This window comes from Ranitomeya imitator, chromosome 5, assembly GCF_032444005.1.
Source record: "Ranitomeya imitator isolate aRanImi1 chromosome 5, aRanImi1.pri, whole genome shotgun sequence".
NCBI classification, from domain to species: Eukaryota; Metazoa; Chordata; class Amphibia; order Anura; family Dendrobatidae; genus Ranitomeya; species Ranitomeya imitator.
Window position 1 is genome coordinate 512,988,315 of NC_091286.1, and position 12,178 is coordinate 513,000,492.

A 12,178-nucleotide genomic window follows, 5' to 3' on the forward strand; every position below is an offset into this window, starting at 1 on the left:
GATATCAGGGCCAGTATTACACATTAGGCTTTCTGTGCCCCAAAATTGGAGAGAGATGGCACACACAGGACTGGCACTCTAGCAGAAATGCCAATCTTAATCTCCCACTACTTTTTTTTGTTAGGGAGAATTGTCAAGAAATCAGGCCCAGTATTACACACTAGGCTTTCTGTGCCCCAAAATTGGAGAGAGATGGCACACACAGGACTGGCACTCTAGCAGAAATGCCAATCTTAATCTCCCACTACTTTTTTTTGTTAGGGAGAATTGCCAAGAAATCAGGGCCAGTATTACACACTAGGCTTTCTGTGCCCCAAAATTGTAGAGAGATGGCACACACAGGACTGGCACTCTAGCAGAAATGCCAATATTAATCTCCCACTACTTTTTTTGTTAGGGAGAACTGCTAAGAAATCAGGGCCAGTATTACACACTAGGCTTTCTGTGCCCCAAAATTGGAGAGAGATGGCACACACAGGACTGGCACTCTAGCAGAAATGCCAATCTTAATCTCCCACTATTTTTTTTTTAGGGAGAATTAAAAAAAAAAAAAAAAAAAAGGATTATAGACACTAGGCTTTCTGTGCCCCACAATTGGAGAGAGATGGCACACACGACTGGCACTCAAGCACAAATGCCAAGATTAATCTCGCACTATTTTTTTTTTTCAGGGAGAATAAAAAAAAAACAAAAACAAAAAAAACAGGGACTGTCCTACAATTACTATCTCCCTGCAGTAATCTCAGCAAGGTATGGCAGGCAGCAATAACAAGGAGTGGACTGCTGCACAAATTAAATCAAAAGTGTGGACAAACAAACAAGATAGCTGTGCAGAAAGGAAGGAACAACAGGATTTGTGCTTTGAAAAAAGCAGTTGGTTTGCACAGCGGCGTACACACAGCAATGCAGCTATCAGGGAGCCTTCTAGGGCAGCCCAATAAGCTACAGCGCTGAGGAAAAAAAATGTAGCTTCCACTGTTTCTGCAAACAAAAGGTGGTGTTGGACAGTGGAAATTGCTACAGCACAAGCGGTTTGGGGGTTAATGGACCCTGCCTAACGCTATCCCTGCTTCTGACGAAGCGGCAGCAACCTCTCCCTATTCTCAGATCAGCAGCAGTAACATGGCGGTCGGCGGGAACGCCCCTTTATAGCCCCTGTGACGCCGCAGACAGCAAGCCAATCACTGCAATGCCCTTCTGTAAGATGGTGGGGACCAGGACCTATGTCATCACGCTGCCCACACTCTGCATCCACCTTCATTGGCTGAGAAATGGCGCTTTTCGTGTCATTGAAACGCGACTTTGGCGCGAAAGTCGCGTACCGCATGGCCGATCCCACACAGGGATCGGGTCGGGTTTCATGAAACCCGACTGTGCCAAAAGTCGGTGACTTTTGAAAATGAACGATCCGTTTCGCTCAACCCTACTCACCAGTCCTTATAAGTTACGAGCCTTAAACTCTATAGCGCCACGTGTTGGAAGTAGTGATCCTACAAGTCACAATCAACCCTTTAACGAGTCGTGCAATATGACTTAGGATAACAGCCAAATCAATATCTCAATTCGCAGACACGGTGTTTCGGGCTGTTGGCCCTCGTCAGTGCGAAACATGAGAACTGATTTGGCTAGGTAAGAGGCTCTGGACTAGAGTTTAAATCCTCTTTTTCTCAGAAGAGGCAATTTGCATATTATATTTCCCAAGGGAGCATTGCATGGTGAATAAGCCTTCTTACCTTGACAAGCCAGAGATAGTATGTCACTCTCCATAAGGAGAAGCGATACCCCTTAGACCCCAGTCCAGGGCCTCTCACCTAGCCAAATCAGTTCTCATGCTTCGCACTGATGAGGGCCAACAGCCCGAAATACCGTGTCTGCGAATTGAGATATTGATTTGGCTTTTATCTTAAGTCATATTGCACGACTCGTTAAAGGGTTGATTGTGACTTGTAGGATCGCTACTTCCAACAGGTAGCGCTATAGTGTTTAAGTCCTCTATTTTCAGAAGAGGCAATTTGCATATAAATAAATATGAACATTTAACTTTTTTTCACGAAAAATTTTATTTCAGCTACAATTTGTTTTATTTTACCAAGGGTAACAGGAGAAAATGGACCGCAAAAGTTGTTGAACAATTTGTTCTGAATACGCCGATACTCCATATGTGAGGAAAAACCACTGTTTGGGCTCATGGCTGAGCTCGGAAGCGAAGGAGCGCCACTTGACTTTTCAATGCAAAATTGACTGGAATTGCAATGGGACGCCATGTTGCGTTTGGAGAGCCCCTGATGTGCCTAAACATTGAAACCCCCCACAAGTGACACCATTGGGGAAAGTTGACCCCCTAAGGAACTTATCTAGATGTATGTTGAGCACTTTGACCCATTAAGTGATTCACAGAAGTTTATAATGCAGAGCCATAAAAACAAAAAATCATATTTTTTCACAAAAATTATATTTTCACCCCCAATTTTTTATTTTCTCAAGGGTAAGAAAAGAAATTGGACCCCAAAAGGTGTTGTACAATTTGTCCTGAGTACGCTGATACCCCATATGTGGGGGAAAACCACTGTTTGGGCGCATCTGAGAGCTCGGAAGGAAAGGAGCGCCGTTTGACTTTTCAATGCAAAATTGACAGGAATTGAGATGGGACGCCATGCTGCGTATGGAGAGCCACTGATGTGCCTAAACATTCAAACCCCCACAAGTGACACTATTTTGGAAAGTAGTCCCCCTAAGGAACTTATCCAGATGTGGGGTGAGCACTTTGACCCACCAAGTGCTTCACAGAAGTTTATAATGCAGAGCCGTAAAAATAAAAAATCATATTTTTTCACAAAAATGATCCTTTCGCCCCCCAATTTTTTATTTTTCCAAGGGTAAGAGAAGAAACTGGACCACAAAACTTGTTGTACAATTTGTCCTGAGTACGCTGATACCCCACATGTGGGGGTAAACCACTGTTTGAGCGCATGGCAGAGCTCGGAAGGGAAGGAGCGCCATTTGACTTTTCAATGCAAAATTGACTGGAATTGAAATGGGATGCCATGTTGCGTTTGGAGAGCCACTGATGTGCCTAAACATTGAAACCCCCCCACAAGTGACACCATTTTGGAAAGTAGACCCCCTAAGGAAATCATCTAGATGTGTTGTGAGAACTTTAAACCCCCAAGTGTTTCACTACAGTTTACAACGCAGAGCCGTGAAAATAAAAATTCTTTTTTTCCTACAAAAATTATTTTTTAGCCCCCAGTTTTGTATTTTCCCTAGAGTAACAGGAGAAATTGGACCCCAGAAGTTGTTGTGCAATTTGTTCTGAGTACGCTGATGCCCCATATGTGGGGGAGAACCACCGTTTGGGCGCATGCATGGGAGAGCTCGGAAGGGAAGGAGTGCCATTTGGAATGCAGACTTAGATGGAATGGTCTGCAGGCGTCACATTGCGTTTGCAAAGCCCCTAATGTACCTAAACAGTAGAAACCCCCACAAGTGACCCCATATTGGAAACTAGACCCCCCAAGGAACTTATATAGATGTGTTGTAAGAATTTTGAACCCCCAAGTGTTTTACTACAGTTTATAACGCAGAGCCGTGACAATAAAAAATCTTTTTTTTCCACAAAAATTATTTTTTAGCCCCCAGTTTTGTTTTTTACCAAGGGTAACAGTTGAAATTGGACAACAAAAGTTGTTGTCCAATTTGTCCTGAGTACGCTGACACCCCTATATGTAGGGGACCACAGTTTGAGCGCATGGCAGAGCTCGGAAGGGAAGGAGCGCCATTTGGAATGCAGACTTAGATGGATTGGTCTGCAGGTGTCACGCTGCATTTGCAGAGCCCCTGATGTAACTAAACAGTAGAAACCCCCCAGTAGTGACTCCATATTGGAAACTAGACCCTCCAAGGAACTTATCTAGATGTGTTGTGAGAACTTTGAAACCCCAAATGTTTCACTACAGTATATAACGCAGAGCCGTGAAAATAAAAAATCTTTTTTTTTCCACAAAAATTATTTTTTAGCCCCCAGTTTTGTATTTTCCCAAAGGTAACAGGAGAAATTGGACCCCAAACGTTGTTGCACGGGAGAGCTCGGAAGGGAAGGAGCACTGTTTTACTCTTTCACCTCAGAATTGGCTGGAATTGAGATCGGACGCCATGTCGCGTTTGGAGAGCCCCTGATATGCCTAAACAGTGCAAACCCACCAATGATAACTGAAACCCTAATCCAAACACACCCCTAACCCTAATCCCAACAGTAACCCTAACCACACCCCTAACCCTGACACACCCCTAACCCTAATTCCAACCCTATTCCTAACCGTAAATGTAATCCAAACTCTATCTGTACCTTAAGCCCTAACCCTAACTTTAGCCCCAACTCTAACCCTAGCCCTAACCCTAGCCCTAACCCTAGTTCTAACCCTTGCCCTAATCCTAACCCTAACCCTAACCCTAGCCCTAACCCTAACCCTAATGTGAAAATGGAAATAAATACATTTTTTTAATTTTTCCGTAACTAAGGGGGTGATGAAGGGGGGTTTGATTTACTATTTCTAGCGGGATTTCTAGCGGATTTTTATGATTGGCAGCCATCACACACTAAAAGACGCTTTTTATTGCAAAAAATATTTTTTGCGTTACACATTTTGAGAGCTATAAGTTTTCCACATTTTGGTCCACAGAGTCATGTGAGGTCTTGTTTTTTGCGGGACTAGTTGACGTTTTTATTGGTAACATTTTCGGGCATATGACATTTTTTGATCGCTTTTTATTCCGATTTTTGCGAGGCAGAATGAAATAAAACCAGCTATTCTTGAATTTCTTTTGGGGGTAGGGCATTTATACCATTCCGCGTTTGGTAAAATGGATAAAGCAGTTTAATTCTTCGGGTCAGTACGATTACAGCGATACCTCATTTATATCATTTTTTTATGTTTTGACACTTTTATACGATAAAAAATAATAATTTTTGCATCGCTTTATTCTGAGGACAATAACTTTTTTATTTTTCGCTGATGATGCTGTATGGCGGCTTGTTTTTTGCGGGACAAGATGGCGTTTTCAGTGGTATCATGGTTATTTATATCCGTCCTTTTGATCGCGTGTTATTCCACTTTTTGTTCAGCGGTATGACAATAAAGCGTTGTTTTTTGCCTCTCTTTTTTTTACGATGTTCACTGAAGGGGTTAAGTAGTGGGACTGTTTTATAGGACTGGTCGTTACGGACGCGGCGTTACAAAACATGTGTGCTTTTATCGTTTTTTTTATTTAGATAAAGAAATGTATTTATGAGAACAATATTTTTTTTTAGGAAATTTTTTTTAATTTTTTTTACACATCTGAATATTTTTTTTTTTACACTATAACATTGCATCATGTTATAGTGTAAGATCGCTGATCTGACACTTTGCTGCGCACTGTGGCCATTTTGGATCCAGGCCTGCAGGGAGGAGGAGGTAAGAGACCCTCGGAGCAACTCGATCACATCATGTTTGATCGCAGTGTGCCAGGGGTTAATGTGCCGGGGGCGGTCCGTGGCCGCTCCTGGCACATAGTGCCGGATGTCAGCTGCGATAGTCAGCTGAGACCCGGCTGCAATCGGCCGCGCTCCCCCGGTGAGCGCGGCCGATGGCTATGACGTACTATCCCGTCGGTGGGCATACGGGCCCACCCCAACTCGACGGGATAGTACCTCCAATGTCAGAAAGGGGTTAATAGACATGATTGTATACAGTGTACTGTCTGGCTGTGTCTGCTAGTAGTGACAAGGCCAGGCGGTCACAAAAGCAAAATTAAAGGCGTAGTGCCAGCCCGGTAGCTTCACTACTAGCAGACACAGTCACACTGAGCACTGTGTTCCCACGGCTATGTCAAAGTGACAGCCATTAAGCAGCACTCTGCACAGCCACATGCCAGAGGAGCTGGGCGGGAAACCAGCCAGGAGGAGGTGAGTGAGGCTTCGCCATTTTAAAAATATTTCTAATGTGTCTGCATCTCTATATTTGTGCATCTCTATGTATGCGTATATATTTATATCTGTTAATATGTAATTTTGTAATTTTTGTAATTTTGAATTTGTCTTCAAATATGTATACAGTTAGGTCCATATATATTTGGACAAAGACAACATTTTTCTAATTTCGGTTACAGACATTACCACAATGAATTTTAAACAAAACAATTCAGATGCAGTTGAAGTTCAGACTCTCGGCTTTCATTTGAGGGTATCCACATTAAAATTGGATGAAGGGTTTAGGATTTTCAGCTCCTTAACATGTGCCACCCTGTTTTTAAAGGGACCATAAGTAATTGGACAATTGACTCCAAGGCTATTTCATGGACAGGTGTGGGCAATCCCTTCATTATATCATTCTCAATTAAGCAGATAAAAGGCCTGGAGTTGATTTGAGGTGTGGTGCTTGCATTTGGAAGGTTTTGCTGTGAAGTAAACATGCGGTCAAAGGAGCTCTCCATACAGGTGAAACAAGCCATCCTTAAGCTGCAAAAACAGAAAAAAAAACATCCGAGAAATTGCTACAATATTAGGAGTGGCAAAATCTACAGTTTGGTACATCCTGAGAAAGAAAGAAAGCACTGGTGAACTCATCAATGCAAAAGACCTGGGCGCCCACGGAAGACAACAGTGGTGGATGATCACAGAATAATCTCCATAGTGAAGAGAAACCCCTTCACAACAGCCAACCAAGTGACCAACACTCTCCAGGAGGTAGGTGTATCAATATCCAAATCTACCATAAAGAGAAGACTGCATGAAAGTAAATACAGAGGGTTCACTGCACGATGCAAGCCACTCATAAGCATCAAGAATAAAAAGGCTAGACTGGACTTTGCTAAAAAACATCTAAAAATGCCAGCGCAGTTCTGGATGAACATTCTTTGGACAGATGAAACCAAGATCAACCTCTACCAGAATGATGGAAAGAGAAAAGTATGGCGAAGGCGTGGTACAGCTCTTGATCCAAAGCATACCACTTCATCTGTAAAACACAGCGTTGGCAGTGTGATGGCTTGGGCATGCATGGCTGCCAGTGGCACTGGGTCACTAGTGATTATTGATGATGTGACACAGGACAGAAGCAGCAGAATGAGTTCTGAGGTATTCAGAGCCATACTGCATGCTCAGATCCAGCCAAATGCAGCAAAACGGATTGGTCGTCATTTCATACTACAGATGGACAATGACCCAAAACATAAAGCCAAAGCAACCCAGGAGTTTGTTAAAGCAAAGAAGTGGAATATTCTTGAATGGCCAAGTCAGTCACCTCATCTCAACCCAATTGAGCATGGATTTCACTTGTTAAAGACTAAACTTCAGACAGAAAGGCCCACAAACAAACAGCAACTGAAAACCACCGCAGTGAAGGCCTGGCAGAGCATCAAAAAGGAGGAAACACAGCGTCTGATGATGTCCATGAGTTCAAGACTTCAGGCAGTCATTGCCAACAAAGGGTTTTCAACCAAGTACAGGTCCTTCTCAAAAAATTAGCATATAGTGTTAAATTTCATTATTTGCCATAATGTAATGATTACAATTAAACTTTCATATATTATAGATTCATTATCCACCAACTGAAATTTGTCAGGTCTTTTATTGTTTTAATACTGATGATTTTGGCATACAACTCCTGATAACCCAAAAAACCTGTCTCAATAAATTAGCATATTTCACCCATCCAATCAAATAAAAGTGTTTTTTAATAACAAACAAAAAAACCAACAAATAATAATGTTCAGTTATGCACTCAATACTTGGTCGGGAATCCTTTGGCAGAAATGACTGCTTCAATGCGGCGTGGCATGGAGGCAATCAGCCTGTGACACTGCTGAGATGTTATGGAGGCCCAGGATGCTTCAATAGCGGCCTTAAGCTCATCCAGAGTGTTGGGTCTTGCGTCTCTCAACTTTCTCTTCACAATATCCCACAGATTCTCTATGGGGTTCAGGTCAGGAGAGTTGGCAGGCCAATTGAGCACAGTAATACCATGGTCAGTAAACCATTTACCAGTGGTTTTGGCACTGTGAGCAGGTGCCAAGTCGTGCTGAAAAATGAAATCTTCATCTCCATAAAGCATTTCAGCCGATGGAAGCATGAAGTGCTCCAAAATCTCCTGATAGCTAGCTGCATTGACCCTGCCCTTGATGAAACACAGTGGACCAACACCAGCAGCTGACATGGCACCCCACACCATCACTGACTGTGGGTACTTGACACTGGACTTCAGGCATTTTGGCATTTCCTTCTCCCCAGTCTTCCTCCAGACTCTGGCACCTTGATTTCCGAATGACATGCAAAATTTACTTTCATCAGAAAAAAGTACTTGGGACCACTTAGCAACAGTCCAGTGCTGCTTCTCTGTAGCTCAAAAGTGGCTTTACCTGGGGAATGCGGCACCTGTAGCCCATTTCCTGCACACGCCTGTGCACGGTGGCTCTGGATGTTTCCACACCAGACTCAGTCCACTGCTTCCTCAGGTTCCCCAAGGTCTGGAATCGGTCCTTCTCCACAATCTTCCTCAGGGTCCGGTCTCCTCTTCTCGTTGTACAGCGTTTTCTGCCACATTGTTTCCTTCCAACAGACTTACCATTGAGGTGCCTTGATACAGCACTCTGGGAACAGCCTATTTGTTGAGAAATTTCTTTCTGGGTCTTACCCTCTTGCTTGAGGGTGTCAATGATGGCCTTCTTGACATCTGTCAGGTCGCTAGTCTTACCCATGATGGGGGTTTTGAGTAATGAACCAGGCAGGGAGTTTATAAAAGCCTCAGGTATCTTTTGCATGTGTTTAGAGTTAATTAGTTGATTCAGAAGATTAGGGTAATAGGTCGTTTAGAGAACCTTTTCTTGATATGCTAATTTATTGAGACAGGTTTTTTGGGTTATCAGGAGTTGTATGCCAAAATCATCAGTATTAAAACAATAAAAGACCTGACAAATTTCAGTTGGTGGATAATGAATCTATAATATATGAAAGTTTAATTGTAATCATTACATTATGGTAAATAATGAAATTTAACACTATATGCTAATTTTTTGAGAAGGACCTGTACTAAAAATGAACATTTTAGTTAAAATTATTGAATCTGTCCAATTACTTTTGGTCCCTTTAAAAACAGGGTGGCACATGTTAAGGAGCTGAAACTCCTAAACCCTTCATCCAATTTTAATGTGGATACCCTCAAATGAAAGCTGAAAGACTGAACTTCAACTGTATCTGAATTGTTTTGTCTAAAATTAATTGTGGTAATATCTATAACCAAAATTAGAAAAATGTTGTCTCTGTCCAAATATATATGGACCTAACTGTATGTACATATGCCTGCATGTGTATGTGTATGTGTTTGTGTATGTGCATGTCTGTGTATTATATGAAAGCATATGTGCATACCAGATGCAAGCATGTGTGTGAATGTCTGCGTGAGTGCGCATGTCTGTGTGTATGCTCATCTGCGTGTATTTGCATGTCTGCATACTGTATGTGTGTGCAGGTCTGTGTACCGTGTCTGCGCATGTCTGTATATGTGAATGTCTGTATACTGTGTGTGTATGTCTGCATACTGCATGTGTGTGCATATCTGCGTACCATGTCTGCGCATATCTGTATGTGTGCATATCTGTATACTGTGTGTGTGTGTATGTCTGCATACTGCATGTATGTGCATATCTGCGTACCATGTCTGTGCATGTCTGTATGTGTGCATGTCTGTATACTGTGTGTATGTCTGCGTACTGCATGTGTGTGCATATCTGCGTACCGTGTCTGCGCATGTCTGTGTGTGTGCATGTCTGTGTACCGTGTCTGCACATGTCTGTATGTGTGCATGTCTGTATACTGTGTGTGTATGTCTGCATACTGCATGTGTGTGCATATCTGCGTACCATGTCTGTGCATGTTTGTATGTGTGCATGTCTGTATACTGTGTGTGTATGTCTGCGTACTGCATGTGTGTGCATATCTGCGTACCGTGTCTGCGCATGTCTGTGTGTGTGCATGTCTGCATACTCTGTGTATGCATGTCTGTGTACCGTGTCTGCACATGTCTGTTTGTGTACATGTCTGTATACTGTGTGTGTGTATGTCTGCATACTGCATGTGTGTGCATATCTGTGTACCATGTCTGCGCATGTCTGTATGTGTGCATGTCTGTATACTGTGTGTGTGTATGTCTGCGTACTGCATGTGTGTGCATATCTGCGTACCGTGTCTGCACATGTCTGAGTGTGTGCATGTCCGCATACTCTATGTGTATGCATGTCTGTGTACCGTGTCTGCACATGTCTGTATGTGTGCATGTCTGTATACGGTGTGTGTGTGTATGTCTGCATACTGCATGTGTGTGCATATCTGCGTACCATGTCTGCGCATGTCTGTATGTGTGCATGTCTGTATACTGTGTGTGTGCATGTCTGTGTACCGTGTCTGCGCATGTCTGTGCAGTGTGTGTGTTTATGTCTGCGTACAGTATGTCTGCATATTGTATGTGTGTACATGCCTGCATATGTGAAGGATAAGGGGGCAGGCTATGCCCAGTGTTGTATACCTATATTTCTCTGCCATATCTGTGTATCATGAATTGTAGTACAATATGTATTAAAAGGGCCCACAGAGAATCTTTCGCCCGGGGCCCACAAAAACTTGGAGCTGGTCCTGTTTGTATGTCCCCAGTTCTTTCTGTATAGCACAAAAATGACCTTTTATTACACTTCCATACAGTGTGGTCATGTCCAATTGGCGTCTCTAGTCTTGGCCTAGTGCCTCCTATTTTCTTAAGACTACTGTCCTCCTTCCTTGCTTCAAATGGATCGCGCATCCTACATCATCCACACAGTGGCCCCATCGCTCTCCTGAGCAGGCACACTTTTCTATTTTCTGCAAAGTACTATAGTGCGCATGCACAATAGTGGATTCAGGAGAGGCGAATAAAACAATGACTAATCTTTGTGATCTACAGTGAATAAAAAGCTAATTACTCTTCCTTGTACTGTAGTTGCAGGTTATCAACATTTAGACAAGTAAAGCATTTTATTTTGCATTAAGACTAATCGTTAGAGAGCAAGTGATGAATTAGGAGAGCAATAGATAGAGCAGAAGTGAACGAGGGAGTAATGGTACAGTGCAGTCATTGAATTGGTGATTCGGACAATGTTAACGATTTACTATTGTAGACATCACCCAAATGTTAATGCCTGAAAAAAGCATGAGATATTATATGATAACATATCTAATGTGTCTACAGATCACTGTATAACTAAATGCTGGTTGTTGTTTTTTTCATGCCTGTAGTATAAATGGCTGATTTGGCACAGACTATAAAAACAAGAATTGTTCACTACCTAGTAATAAGAAAGAGGAAGTATTCTTAGAAATCATTTTGCAGAACTCAGCAAAATGGCTGAAAAGTAATATGTAATGTATCTCCCTACTCATATAATAATAAAAATAATAATAAATAATGACTAGTGATGAGCGAGTGTACTCGTTGCTCGGGTTTTCCAGAGCACGCTCGGGTGACCTCCGAGTATTTGTTAGTGCTCGGAGATTTAGTTTTCATCGCAGCACCTGAATGATTTGCAGCTATTAGCCAGCTTTTTTACATGTGGGGATTCCCTAGCAACCAGGCAAACCTTACATGTACTCAGCCTGGCTAGTAGCTGTAAATCATTCAGCTGCCGCAATGAAAACCAAATCTCCGAGCAGTCATAAATAGGGTTGAGCGAAACGGATCAGATAAATTAAAAAATCGCCGACTTTCGGCAAAGTCGGGTTTCATGAAACCCAACCCGATCCTAGTGTGGGTTCGGCCATGAGGTCGGCGATCTTCACGCCAAAGTCATGTTTCGTATGACGCTTTCAGCGCCATTTCTCATCCAATGAAGGAGGACGCAGAGTGTGGGCAGCGTGATGACATAGGTCTTGGTCCCCACCATCTTAGAGAAAGGCATTACAGTGATTGGCTTGCTTTCTGCGGCGTCACAGCGGCTATAAAGGGGCGTTCCCGCCGACCGCCATCTTACTGCTGCTGATCTGACTATAGGGCGAGGTTGCTGCAGCTTCATCAGAAGAAGGGATATAGTTATGGAGGGAAGATTAACCCCCAAACTGCTTGTGCTGTAGCGATTTCCACTGTCCAACACCACCTTTTCTTTGCAGGGACAGTGGAGT

The 12,178-nt window shown here is 42.8% G+C and overlaps 1 protein-coding gene across 8 annotated transcripts in view; it reads left to right on the plus strand.

Annotated features, from left to right (window-relative positions):
• The window catches only part of LOC138638292 (cysteinyl leukotriene receptor 2-like), a 67,541-nt gene that overhangs the window by 26,241 nt on the left and 29,122 nt on the right, over window positions 1-12,178 (plus strand). The gene's annotated exons all lie outside the window — the stretch shown is intronic.